This window comes from Fundulus heteroclitus, unplaced genomic scaffold (assembly GCF_011125445.2).
Source record: "Fundulus heteroclitus isolate FHET01 unplaced genomic scaffold, MU-UCD_Fhet_4.1 scaffold_43, whole genome shotgun sequence".
NCBI lineage: Eukaryota > Metazoa > Chordata > Actinopteri > Cyprinodontiformes > Fundulidae > Fundulus > Fundulus heteroclitus.
This window is the reverse complement of record NW_023396846.1, coordinates 2,905,196-2,912,469: the sequence shown is the minus strand read 5'-3', so window position 1 is coordinate 2,912,469 and position 7,274 is coordinate 2,905,196. Positions and strand designations below refer to the sequence as shown.

Genomic DNA, 7,274 nt, shown 5'->3' with positions numbered 1-7,274 from the left:
CAGTCAATATATTTTACATTAAAATTTTATTGAAAATGAATCCCAACATGTTCCATCCAAAGTGCCACAGAACACACTTTAATTAAAGTGTTTATTTACCTTAATAGAGGGAAGAGCAGAAGCTGGCATGCATGTCCTTAACCTTCTTCATGTTGTATTTGTAGCTTGTTGTTGTGATTATAGTGAGGCATTCAAGGTGAGCGTTGGTCAGTCTGTGTCTCTGTTTCCTCTTGATAATGTTCATGGTTGAAAATGTTGACTCACATGTGTATGTGCTCACCAAGAAAGACATCAGCTTCTGTACGAGTGCTTTGAAGTTGGCAAAGTCTGCTTCAGAAACCAAGCTCCAGAAGTTACCAACACCTGCTCTGTGTTCAGCTTGGAGAAAGTCATTTGCTCGCAGCTCAATTATTTCACTTTGAAGAGAGGCGCGGCTGTTAGGGCAGAGCTGTGTGATGGTTGGTGTAAGAGAGGATATATCCACATGAAAGGGATTTTCACTAAGATTAAAAATGCCCTTATGTTCATTCACATCACTGAACCTGGATTCAAACTCCCCACTCAGCTCCAAAACTTCAACTAAACCACTGTAGCTGAAGCTCTGCTGCAGAGTACGCTCACTTTTGGCTTTTTCTTTCAGTCCTGGGAAGTGTGTGAGGTCTTTGTCAGATCTCCACAGAGCAGTTATTTTGTTCTGGAAAGCTCTGATTGCCCTCATCATGTCACTTGGCAACTTGTCTCTTCCCTGGAGCTGCAGGTTGACAGAGTTCAGGTGATGGTAATATCTGTTAGAAAGGCCAGCTGATGATCCAGTGTGGCTCTTTAACTCAGGCTAGTGTTTCTATGCTTGGAGCTCCATCAGTACACTTGAAGTTTGGACCAGCTTAGATGGTTTTGATAAAAAAAAAATCAACAGTGCATCAGAACATCCTCACCTGTGGTTTGGCCAAGAAGCAGAAGTAAGGCCAACATTTGCTCCTTCAAAGTGTTTTCTTTGGGGAAGCTCAGCCAAACACACAGCTGCTCATTATGGCTGATATCCGTGCTTTCATCCAGAGCCATGCTGAAACAGGGCACTGTGCGCAGCTCAGTCAGCAGCTGCTCAACTATGTCCCGTCCACTATCCTCCATCCGTCTCATTATTGGTGAATCAGACAGCTGTAATGCTTTTATTTGTTTAACAACTGCATCCTTGATGTCAAAGTCTGCAAACATTATTTCTGCTGAGGCTAAAAAACAGTCTTTCACTATCTCAGCGTCCCAGAATGGCTTTTTGGCCCTTGCCTAAATCCCCGCAGCCTGAAAAGATGCCTCTGTTAAAGGCTCTGCTGTAGAAGTTTTCCTGTGGAGAAGGTTTAGTTGTTGCTCAGGCAATGCGCTAAGCTCTGTTATTTTTCTCTTTCTCAGTTCACTGTCAGGTGGGGAACTTTCATTGAATTTTGGATGCGTGGTTTTGAAATGGCGCTCTAAGTTACTTGGTTTGAAACACACACGGGTTTGTTTGCACATTAAGCACAGAGGATTCTTGCTGTTAAGAACAAATAAAAATTTCTCTGTCCATTTGTCCTGAAACCTTCGCTGCTCGTCTTGTATTCCACGTATCTTGATCTTTTTACTGTGAATGTGCTCCTGCCTGCTTGCCTCCTCTCCCGCGTCATCTTCCTGTTGAATTTCGTCTTCCTCGTCCTCTGAATCTTTATCCTCTGTGTTACCTACAACACTGTGGCTCTGTCCATCTGGTTTTTGTCCCTTTTTTTAGTAGAAATCCATCCATTTTGCTCATGTAACCTAGTGATGCTGAAGGCCGAGGATGTGCGCTAGCTTCACGTCAGTCATCAAGCGTGGCAGCGTTGTGAACAGGCCGTAAAGAAGACGCTACCACCCAAATATTTATTGCCTTGGCTGTGTTATAGTTTTATACAGGATTACGAGCTGCAAGCCGCCAGATCAGGCATGACGAGCCGCACAAAGAGTATCAGGGGTGTAAAGCAACTGAAGTTGTTTTAAACTTTTCTCCAAAAGCAAAATACTCCAAAGCTTTTTAGATAAAGGGCTGTTCAACCATGGAAAACTTTATAAAAATCCAGACAGAAAACGACTCCGTCATTCTCCAGCAGATGTTCTTAGTCCAGCAGATCTAGAACCAGTCTCAGCTTGTTGTGGATAGATCTCTCTTTAAGAAAACCAGACTGTGTTTCACTGATAATCTGAGATAAATCATCTTTTAACTGATCTGTGATCAGTGCAGCAGTTTTTTCATCATTCTGTCTAATTCTTCCAGTCTAAAACCAGATTCACAGTTTTCCTTCAAAGCTGCATCTATTATTGGGAAATGTTCTTTGATTTATTCTAGAAAATGTTGGAGTTCATTGGATTGTATTCAGATGAATATAAAGTTGAGTAAAATATGTGAAATTCCTCTGAAATAATTTTATGATGTGTGAATTCTTTGTTGTCTATAATTAATGAATTTATGTTCTTTCTTTCTGGCCTATTTTTTTCTAGGTCACTAAAATAAGATTATTTTTTTCACCTTCCTCTTTCCATTTAGCTCCAGATCTGATGTCAGCACCTTGTGCCTTTTTACCATATAGAACATCTCATTGATTTTACATCTGTCGTCTTCAGTCATTTCAGATTTCCTGAATAAATCATTTATGTTACCAGAGCACCCGGATTTTTGTCTCTCCATAAATCTATGACATTATTGGAGTTGCTAATTTCACATAAAGTAGGATTTAACCTTTTCTTAGAGCATCTAGAAGGACATCTGTCTAGCCAGTCATCTGCTGTCAGGTTATAATCACCACCTACCACAATTAAATCTGAGGAGTAAATTTCCTTATATTCAGAAATATAAGTTAGCTTTAACATTAGCAACTTATTTTAAATAGTGTTGGCATATCCATAAATATTTAATAATTATCTTTATTGTAACATACAGTCTTGGCCAAAAGTATTGAGAATGACACAAATATTATATTTTCACATGATCTGCTGCCCTCTGGTTTTCATGTGTGTATGTCAGATGTCATCACATACAGAAATATAATTGCAATCATATTATGAGTAACAAAAGCTTTTAATTAGTTAGAATGAATTAATGCAGCAAGTCAATATTTGCAGTGTTGACCCTTCTTCTTCAGGACCTCTGCAATTCTCCCTGGCATGCTCTCAATCAACTTATGGACCAAATCCTGACTGATAGCAGTCCACAATCAATGCTTGCATTTTGTCAGAATTCCTAGGTTTTCGGTTTTTCCACCCGCTGTTTTCCAGATGTCCCAAACAATCAGAAAGGGGATTCATCAGAGAAAAGGACTTCAGCCCAGTCCTCAGCAGTCCACTCCCTGTACCTTTTGCAGAATATCAGTCTGTCCCTGATGTTTTTCCTGGGAGAAGGGGCTTCTTTGCTGCCCTCCTTGAGACCAGGCCTTGCTCCAAGAGTCTCCGCCTCACAGTGCGAGCAGATGCACTCACACCTGCCTGCTGCCATTCCTGAGCAAGCTCTGCACTGGTGGTAGCCCGATCCCGCAGCTGAAACACTTTTAAGAGACGGTCCTGGCGCTTGCTGGTCTTTCTTGGGCGCCCTGGAGCCTTTTTGGCAACAATGGAACGTCTCTCCTTGAAGTTCTTGGTGATGCGATAGATCGTTGATTGAGGTGCAATCTTTCTAGCTGCCATTCTCTTTCCTGTTAGGCCATTTTTGTGCAGTGCAATGATGACTGCACGTGTTTCTTTAGAGATAACCATGGTTCACAGAAGAGAAACAATGATGCCAAGCACCAGCCTCTTTTTAAAGTGTCCAGTGGTGTCATTCTTACTTAATCATGACAGATTGATCTCCAGCCCTGTCCTCATCACCAGCCACACCTGTGTTAATGGAGCAATCACTGAAACCATGTTAGCTGGTCCTTTTAAGGCAGCGCTGCAATGACGTTGAAATGTGTTTTGGGGGATAAAGTTCATTTTCTAGGCAAATAATGACTTTGCAATTAATTGCTGTTACGCTGATCACTCTTTATAACATTCTGGAGTATATGCAAATTGCCGTTATAAAAACTGAAGCAGTAGACTTTGTAAATATTAACATTTGAATCATTCTCAATACTTTTGGCCATGACTGTACGTGCTTTTAAATGTAGAAGCTCATTACCTGTCTCATCCCCACCAGGTGTGCTCTGTCACCGCCTCTTCCATATATGGGCAAGAGAACCAGCGCACAGCGCCCTACTTCCTGGACAGCAGCCCCGGCTACAATCTGAAGAGACCAAGAGTGGAGAAAAAAAACTGTTAAAGCAGCTGTGCTGTCCTCGCCCTGAGTTTTCCTGATTTATTTATTATTTTCAGCAGCTAGACAGCCAGATAACGACGCTCCAATAACCAAACTTCTTTCTCTCTTTAGTTTATTGAAGAGTGACCTCTGACCTCTGCCATCGCTTTAGCCATCGTAAACTGTAACATACCAGGCTTTGGATTAGCAAACATTACAAATCAGTCACTCTTGCTGCAAGCTAAAATAAAAACATTTTCATAACTTTAGCGTACAATCATTTACACCTCAGTTACATAAGGTAAAAAGACAATTATTGTTTTCCCAATTAACCAATACTTACGAACAAATCTCGTCTGAAACACAACGTTTAGATAGTAATCAGCTCACAACTGCTTGGTGCTCACTGATCTCTATTATACACTGGATTGATGATTGGCCTAAAAACTGAAGTCACTGGCCGCCATCTTGCTACTCCCTACTCTCACAGAATCTCACAGGATTTGGTTGCAACAACAAGCAGTTTTCTGGCTGTTTGGAAACGTTTCACAGGTAATTCTTCAGTCAGTGGATGTTCTAACACTATCAAGTACTAGGAAATTAGGTGCTGAAATATTTTACATGTTATTCATATTAAATATATATATATATATATATATATATATATATATATATATATATATATATATGTTTGTGTATTGTTATTTATATTTTTATAAATGTTATATATATATAATTAAATAAATAAAATGCTAAATATTTTAGCACATGACTTTTTCAGCACTTGATAGTTTTAGAACATAACATAAAAGTATATGGCATTTGACATTTTAAAAGTTTTAAGCCCCCCTGAACATGAGAAAATCCTCGTTATTCGATGCTGTAGCGCACATATTCCCTAGTTACTGGAGGAAAATAGGGAGTACCAATATGGCGGCTGGTGGCTTCACAGCGACTCGTTCTAACAGCGGCTATTAGCACTCCAGTGTATAATAGAGATCAGTGATCAAAACCGACTCATACAAAAAAACAACCTGCATAGAGCAGCAGCTTTTACATTAATCTCTTTCTCTTTTTATACATTTACCCAAATCAACTGTACAGTATTTATCCTCTTTTTAATCTTAAATCAATGAACATGAACCATTCAAATTGACAAAGTATCACATAAAGCTATAAAATTAATATTTAAACAGCCCACACACACACACTGGTGTAAATGAATTATTTTAAATCACTTTTCAATCATGTTTGTTAATCATTCATTAAATTACTGTCTCTCAATAACTCAAAAGCACACTGATGCTTGTTTTAGCTCATAAAACCAGCTCGCTTAACTATATAACATTAGTTGGCATATAGTAATAGTACAAATCACATGCAGCAATAGCTCAATTAACACAGATAATTTACACAAAACTCAATTTTTTACATCCTCAATTCACTCATATACCTTCATCTGTCTCCAGCTGGTTTTAAACATCGTCTCCAAGCATAACAATATAACAAAGATACTTTCTCCATGAAATCAGTGAGCAATCAGCCAGAATCAGCAGTAGTTAGCATGCTATGCTAAGCGCTAATCATCATTACTCACCGCAGTTTTCACTCGACAAAACACAACAACACGGTGATGTCCCGCAACCAAAAACCCTCCTGGCAGGTGCAGATAATCTCTTAGGATCAATAACTCAAGATATAACACAGTTTTAATCAGTATTTACTTAGTAACTAGTTATATTGACGCCTCCTGTTCTAACTCTCTCTAAACTGCAGTAACGGCATCAGCGCAAAGAGAAAAAAGACAAAAGAAGAAGCGCGTAGAGCTTGTAGTTGTGAATACGCTCCCTGCTGGCAGAAATATGGAACTACAACTGAAACAAACTATTGAATATTACAAATAATACAAAATGAATATTCTGCCTTTTTTTAGATCACAAGGGAAGTGAGGAAAGCTTTCCCAAATATTCCAGCCATCAGCTTTTCTACATCAAAAAGAACATGGAAAAGGAAAGAGTTGCTCTGGGTGAACAAATACTGACGGCATCAGGTAGGACCAGGCAGGGATTTTAGGGCTAAATATTGCCATGTAGAGCTAATATATAGAATATGCAACTAGAGTATATTGCAAAGTGGTAAACCTTGTTTCAGTGTCTAAGCTCTGTTTAGGGAGATGCTACAAAATCTGCTGGCCACGCCCACATTAAGACATTTATGTCATGTGGAATATGAAACGCATGGAAGTGATAAAAGCCGACTATTTGATGACATTTATAGTTACATAGAGACAAAGAAAAAGAAACTTCATGTCCTGTTAAATCCCCAAAGAATGGTTTTTAGCCTGTGGAACAAGCAGTGATCAGGTAATGCTCCACAATAACCACACTAAAATGTTTTCACTTCAATTAGATTTTATTTCTATAGCGCCAGTTCACAACACGTCATCTCAAGGCTCTTTACAAAGTCACATTCAATCAGATCCTAAAAAGTAGCTCTCAGTGTTTCCAGTCCAGAGTGCATGTAGGAGGGAAACATTTGGTACTAAAACGCCTCTCACTGCATGGCAGAAATTGTGGCATTAAGCACATCTGTGGTCAGAAGCTTTGGGCATTACGCCATCCAGTTGAGTCCCAACAGAAACAGTTTATGAAATATGGAACCTGGCAACTTCTCCCCTTCATGATACGCCTTCACTCAAGGCTTTGGATGCAAGCATAGAGACATATGCAGCAGCTTCTTATTATTATTTGATTATTATTCTGCTTCCACACAAACATGAGTGTCAGCCGCATCTTGGCTGAAGGAAGAATGATGAGGGCGGACTGCAACAAGTTTGTAGTTAACACGGTGAAATCTAGCCAGAGTTGAACTAAACTGGAGCATTAGAAGACAAAAGGGCAGCTAGAGAGAGCAACGGCAACGACATAAAGCAACTGGAATCATTCTAGAGCTCCGTATACGCATGAGGTGTTCACTGTCAACATCTGGTTGAAATCACTAA

The 7,274-nt window shown here is 39.5% G+C and overlaps 1 long non-coding RNA gene across 1 annotated transcript; it reads right to left on the bottom strand.

The window, feature by feature from the left end:
* On the bottom strand, positions 1-5,923 carry LOC118560461. The gene is made up of 3 exons (XR_004929361.1): positions 5,871-5,923; positions 4,157-4,261; positions 1-832 (listed from the first exon to the last, which is right to left on the bottom strand). It is a non-coding gene; the product is annotated as an uncharacterized LOC118560461 (long non-coding RNA).
* Between the last annotated feature and the right edge of the window lie 1,351 nt (positions 5,924-7,274).